At 38.7% G+C, this 7029-nt stretch overlaps 1 long non-coding RNA gene across 2 annotated transcripts in view; it reads left to right on the top strand.

The window, feature by feature from the left end:
* LOC119469796 overlaps positions 1 to 4813 on the top strand; it is a 13285-nt gene extending 8472 nt beyond the window's left edge. For both annotated transcript variants that reach the window (XR_005198640.1, XR_005198639.1), the window contains one exon: positions 2362 to 4813. This is a non-coding gene — a long non-coding RNA (uncharacterized LOC119469796). The remainder of the gene's footprint in view (positions 1 to 2361) is intronic.
* Positions 4814 to 7029: the final 2216 nt, after the last annotated feature.

Here is a 7029-nt window from a genome sequence, read left to right as displayed (position 1 = left end):
TTTTTAGTAGAGACAGGGTTTCACCATGTTGACCAGGATGGTCTCGATCTCTTGACCTCGTGATCCACCCGCCTTGGCCTCCCAAAGTGCTGGGATTACAGGTGTGAGCCACCGCGCCTGGCCTCTTTTTGATTTTTTAAAAAGTATTCTCTGGAGAAGTAGAATAATATCAATTGATTGCACTGACAACAGTGTTCTAGTTGTGGTGTTACACTGTAGTTCAACCGTCATTGGTGTAAATTAGGTAAAAGGTAAACAGGATCTCTCTCACTGTATTGTTTCTTACAGCTGCATATGAATCTTTATCTCCATTCTAAAGATAATTCACAGAGAAAAAAATTCCCTCAATATTCTTGCACAAATATTTGTGTATGACTGTAGCTGTGTACTTTGGATAAATTTTGAAAACCAGGATTTTGAGTCAAAATCAGACTTAGTGTCTGCAGTACACCAAACTCTGTGATATTAGCACTAAGAATGAGATAATAACTAAAAGTACACAGCTGCTACCTGTACATTGTTTATAACCCAACAAGGAGAGCAAACTGAATAGAAGCAGCTCGGGATAGCCTGTGATCAAGGACTGTCGAGAATTCCAGGTGATGTCCCCTGAGAGGTGCTAGGAAGGAACATCATTCTGACAGCACCCACTGTGTTAAGTCATTCTTGCATTGTTATAAAGAAATACCTGAGACTGGGTCATTTATAAAGGTGTTTGTTTATTGGCTCATGGTTCTGAAGGCTGAAAAGGAAGCATGGCGTCGACATCTGATATCCACTTGACTTCTAGGGAGGCCTCGAGCTTTTACTCCACTTTACTTGGAAGGTGAAGGGGGAGCAGGCACGTCACATGGCAGAAGGAGGGGTAAGGTTGGGACGCAGTGGTGATGGGGGGAATGCCATGTACTTTTAAACGACCAGATTCTGCAAGAATTCACTCACCATGGCCAAGACCAAAGAATTCTGAATTCACAGACTCCATGTGTAGACAAATGGAATTTGTTTTATAACTTGTATTTTTCTAATAATGTTTGATGCAAAGGAAAGACCAACAGTGTAAGGTGAATTAACACTTGCTTGCTGGGCCATCATGGCTTGAAGGACAAGATCAGAAGTAAAATTCACACTCCTGTCAAGGCATAAAAGGAAGCAGCCTCAAGACAACTGTCGGTATTTACAGGGCCTCGCCTGGCGTTTCAGTCATTTTTGCCAGTTGGTGCTCTGACTCACTTGGAAATACGTGTCTGTGTGTGCGTGTGCATTGGTATCAGCAGGGGTAACTGGGGCCTCAGGTGTGAATAGAAGACACACTTGCATGGAGTTCATGTGCCAGCTCTGTCCCCATAGTAGTGACAGGTGTGCAAGTATCCTGGGGGCAATGGGGCCCATGCAGGGTGACCATCCATATAGAGGGAGGACACCTACCCAGTCTACAACCCCGGTTAATACAGTGTAGACCCCAGGAATTTCTGAAACACTCTGATCCCAGTACCCTCTTATTTCTGATTGTTATAGAAATGGCCTGAGGGCAGATGTGCCTTATGAGATATTTTCTAATGTAGGCTGTGCACCTGGAAAGACCCTAGCTTCTCATTCTTATCCTCCTTTTTCCCCTAAACCAACATCCTTCTGAAAACGCATCCCTTGAGAGGAAGAATCATTTACCCATCTTAAAATTAATGTTCAAGTGAATTACCTTTTATTCATTAAATGATTAGTGTTTATAAGACAGGACTACTTACTTTCCTTGCCCCAAACTATTCTCACTATAACAATTTATCCCAGTCATTCTTTCCAAGTAGGTGCAAGAGGGTTCATACAGGTATATCCCTCAATGTACTCCTCATTGCCCAAGTCTTCTCTTCTGAATGTTATTCATGTACCTGTTTGGCAAATTGTGTAGCTCTTTCTGTGCGCTCTGCTCTTCTAAGAATCTGATGGTATAGAAAAATACCTCCTGGAGGCCGGGCATGGTAGCTCACACTTGTAATCCCAGCACTTTGGGAGGCCGAGGTAGATGGATCACCTGAGATCAGGAGTTCAAGACCAGCCTGACCAACACAGAGAAACCCTATCTCTACTAAAAATACAAAATTAGGTATGGTGGTGCATGTCTGTAATCCCAGCTACTCAGGAGGCTGAGGCAGGAGAATTACTTGAAACCAGGAGGCAGAGGTTGCGGTGAACCGAGATCGCACCATTGCACTCCAGCCTGGGCAACAAGAGTGAAACTCTGTCTCAACAAAGAAAAATACCTCCTGGAGCTTAACATTAGTGCTTTATATTAGAGTGTGGTTTGGTGAGGAAAGGATTCGTTTTTAAGTGGAACCCAACACCACCGGTCTTTAGTCTTTTCCCTAGGCCTGATTTTCATATCACAGCAAGAAAGTATGTGGCTTGACGACGTGACAAGGTTGTCAGTTTTGTGAGGCTTTCAAGAGTGGAGTTTGAGCAAACTTCTGTGTCATCAAAGGTGTAAATGTTTTCCAAGTAATCAATAAACTGAAATCTGTTCTGTTTACTATGTTTTCTTTGAAGCTGACAGCTTTAGGGTTTGTTTTTCCACTTGCTTTGTGTGCACTGTGAGGAGCAATGTGGTTTGATTTTGAATGAAGTTCTGGATCTAGGACAGATGTTGGCAAATTTTTTCCATTAAAAGGTTCAGTAAATATTGTGATTTATGGGCTACATATAGTTCTTTTTATTAATTTATTTATTTGAATTGATGGTTTTATTAAAATGACATCCTTTATTTTTTATTTTTATTTGACAGATAAATTATGTGCTTATCATGTACAACATTACGTTTTGATTTATGTATGCCTTGTGGAGTGGTGAAATCAAAGTAAATAACATATCCTTCACCTTACTAGCTATTATTTTTGTGATCAGAACATTTAACATATATTCTTAGCATTTTCAAATATACATTGTTATTCATTGTAGTCACCAGGTTGTAAAATAGATACAGAGAATTTATTCCTCCATTCCAACTAAACCTTTATAGCCGTTCATGTCCCTGTTTCCACTCCTGTCCCAGCCTCTGGTAACCAGCATTCCACTCTTTGTTTCTATTACTTCAGCTTTTTGACACTCCACAAATAGTTGAGATAATGCAAGTTTGCCTTTCTATGCCTGGCTTATTTCACTTAATATCATATCCTCTAGTTTCACCCATGTTATCACAAATGACTGGATTTTCTTGTTTTCTAAGGCTGAGTAGTATTTCATTGTGATGCATACCACATTTTCTTTATCTATTCCTCTACTGGTTAACACTTGGGTATTGTGAGTGATACTGCAGTAACTTGGAAGTATTCCTTCCTCTATAACTTTTGGAAGAGTTTCCGAAGTGGTATTTTGTGACTGTTTGGTAGAATACAGCAATCAAGCTGTCGTCAAGTCCTGCGCTGTTCTTTGATCAGAGATTTTGTATTCTTTATTCTGTCTTTTTACTCATTACTGATGTGTTTGGATTTTTCTGTTTCTTCATGATTCACTCTTGGTAGGTTGTGTGTTTTAAGAATTAATCTTCTGGGTTATCCAATTTTTTTGGCATCTAATTGTTCATTGTAGTCTCTTGTGATCCTTTGTATTTCTGTGGCATGAGTTGTAATGTCTCCGTTTTCATTTCTGACTTCATTGATTTTTGAGTTTTTCCTCTTTTTGTCCTTTGTTCTTTTTTTTTTTTCAACCCTCCCTTCCCCTGTCTTTGTTAGTCTCATGGTTTTTCAATCTTGTTTATCTTTTCAAAAAATCAACTCTTAGTTTTGTTAATCTTCCCATATTGTTTCTCTGGTCTCTATTTTTACTCTGATCTTTATTATTTCCTTTCATTAACTTAGGTTCATTTGTTCTTTTTTGAGTTCCTTGAGAAGTAATGTTTGTTCGAGATCTTTCTCTTTTCTTAATGAAAGTGTTTATTCCTATAAATTTCCCTCCTAGAACTGCTTTCCCTGCATTCCTTAAGATTTGGTATATTGTTTCCTTTTACATTTATTTCAAAATATTTTTAAATTAAACTTCTAATTTCTTCCTTGACCTATTGGTTACTTAGTTTCATGTTGTTTAATTTTCATATATTTGTGAATTTACCTAACTTCCTCCTGTTGTTGATTTCTGGCTTAATACCACTGTGGTTGAAAAAGGTGCTTGATAGGATTTCAGTTGCCTTACATTTCTTAAGACTTGTTCTTTGGCCTAATATGTTTATCTGTCCTGGAGAATGTTTTATGTATGCTTGAGAAGAATATGTATTCTGCTATTGTTGGATGGGATGCTCTGTATATGTCTGATAGGTCAATTTGGTCTAAAGTAAAATTTAATTCCAGTGTTTTCTTATTGATTTTCTGCTGAATAAGCTTTCCTATGTTGAAAGTAGGATTTGAAGTTCCCTTCTATTATTGTATTGCAGTCTATTTGACCCTTCAGATCTCTTAATGCATGCTTTATATATTTATATGATCCAGTGTTGGGTACATACATATTTACAACTGATACATCTCCTTCATAAATTGATCCCTTTATAATTCTTTAATGACTTTTTTTGGCTCTTATACTTTTTGACTTAAATTCTGTTTTGTCTGATAAAAGTACAATTGACCGTTGAACAACATGGGGGTTGGGGTGACAACTCACCCTGTAGTCAAAAGTCCACATATGACTTTTGACTCCCTAAAAATTTAATAGACTACTGTTGAAATGGAAGCCTTATTAATTACATAAGGGCAATTAACACATATATTGAATGGTATATGTGTTATATGCAATACTCCTACAATAAAGTAAGCTAGAGAAAAGAAAAGAAAATCATAAGGAAAATACACCCAGCGTGAAGGCTTATGCCTGTAATCCCAGCACTTTGGGAGGCTGAGGTGGGTGGATCACTTGAGGTCAGGATCACTTGAGACCAGCCTAGCCAACATTGTAAAACACTGTCTCCACTAAAAATACAAAAATCAGGTGGGCATTGTGGCAGGCGCCTGTAATCCCAGCTGCTCAGGAGGCTGAAGCAGGAGAATTGCTTGAATCCACTAGGTGGAGGTTGCAGTGAGCCAAGATTGCACCACTGCGCTCTACCCAGGGTGACAGAGTGAGACTCCATCTCAAAAAAGAAGAAAGAGCTGGGCGTGGTGGCTCACGCCTGTAATCCAAGCACTTTGGAAGCCAAGGCGGGCAGATCACCTGAGGTCAGGAGTTCAAGACCGGCCTGACCAACACGGTGAAAAATGTAATTAAAGAAAGAAAGAAAGAAAGAAAATACAATTACAGTACTGTATTTATCAATACCATGCATTTACATAGTCCATTTGCAACATGAATCGTCTCTCTAAAATGACACACAACCACAGCTGCAGTCAGTCTACAGTACATATCAAGCGATTCAGCTTTATCTTGTAATGTCATAACTATTTTTTGCTTCTTTGGAGCACTTCCAGCATCACTAGTGGCACTTCATATGGGTCCCATGGTGTTATTCAAGGTTTACAGTATTGCAATCACAATACAAAAGAGGCCTGGCACGGTGGCTCACACCTGTAATTCCAGCACTTTGGGAGGCTGAGGTGGGCGGATTACAAGGTCAGGAGTTTGAGACCAGCCTGGCCAACCTGGTGAAACCCTATCTCTACTAAAAATACAAAAATTAGCTGACTGTGGTGGCGTAATCCTAATTACTCAGTGGCTGAGGCAGGAGAATTGCTTCAACCTGGGAGGCAGAGGTTGCAGTGGGCTGAGATCACACCACTGCACTCGAACCTGGGCGACAGAGCAAGACTCTGTCTCACAAAAATAAATAAATAAATAAATAACACAAGAACTATAAGAGATCACTTTTTCCTGCAATACACAATTTACTGGGAAGATGAACTGCTCACAAGGAGATGACTAGCATCTCACAGCGTTTTAAGCACATATTCACAATACTTGAGCTAACTGCAATAGCAACACGAGGTGACTATGAAATTATTACAGTGAATTTTATGCAGTTACAATTTAATATTGCATCTTTCATTTGTTTACATTTCTGGCTGAATGGTGGCATATACAGTTTGTGTGCCTACGTTTTGATAAATTTTAAGTATAATTTGTGTATATTTTATGGTAGCAGATGAAAAAATAGACTTATATCTAACATTATGCAGTCATAACATAACCTAACTTTTTGATATTTCTAAATAGACCCATGTGCTTCAAACCCATGTTGTTAGTGGTTGACTATATAGTTACCCCTGCTCTCTTTTGTTGCCATTTGTGGGGAATATCTTCCATTCCCTTATTTTTGTCTATGTCTGTGTGTATGTGTGTGTTTTTCTTTTGTGTTTTGTATTTTGAGACAGGGTCTCACTCTGTAGCCAAGGCTGGAGTGCAGTGGTAGGATCAGGGCCCACTCTAGCCTCTTGACCTCCTGGACTCAAGTGATCCTCCCACCTCAGCCTCCTGAGTAGCTGAGACCACAGACATTTGTCACCACACCCAGCTAATTTTCTTTTTATTTTTTCTAGAGACTGGGTCTCCCTGTGTTGCCCAGGCTAGTCACAAACATCTGGGCTCAAGTGATCCTCCCAATTTGGCTTCCCAAAGTGCTGGAATTATAGGTATGAGCCACCACTCCCATTCATCTACTTGTATTCTTAAGGCCAAAGTGAGTCTCTTGTAGGTGCCATACTGTTGGATCTTGTGTTTTTATTTATTCTTGTATTTATTCATTCAATAATTGGAGGTTATTGGAGGTTTTGTTTATTGGAGGTTATTGGTCTTTTGATTGGAGGTTTTACCATTTACATTTAAAATAATTAATTATTGGTAAATAAGGATTGACTTTGGCCATTTTGTTAATTCCTTACTTAACTGTTTTATATGTCTCTTAATCCTTTTTTCCAGTTCTTGTTGATATACTCTATGATCTATTGAATTTTTGTAGTGGTATGTTTTGAGCCTTTATTTTTTATGTATCTACTAGATTTTTTTCTTTATAACTGTTATGGAACCTATATAAAACATCTTATCTAATTTAGACTGATTTTGACG

This window comes from Cebus imitator, unplaced genomic scaffold (assembly GCF_001604975.1).
Source record: "Cebus imitator isolate Cc_AM_T3 unplaced genomic scaffold, Cebus_imitator-1.0 Scaffold846, whole genome shotgun sequence".
In the NCBI taxonomy this organism is placed as follows: domain Eukaryota; kingdom Metazoa; phylum Chordata; class Mammalia; order Primates; family Cebidae; genus Cebus; species Cebus imitator.
This window is presented reverse-complemented; position numbering and strand designations above follow the sequence as displayed.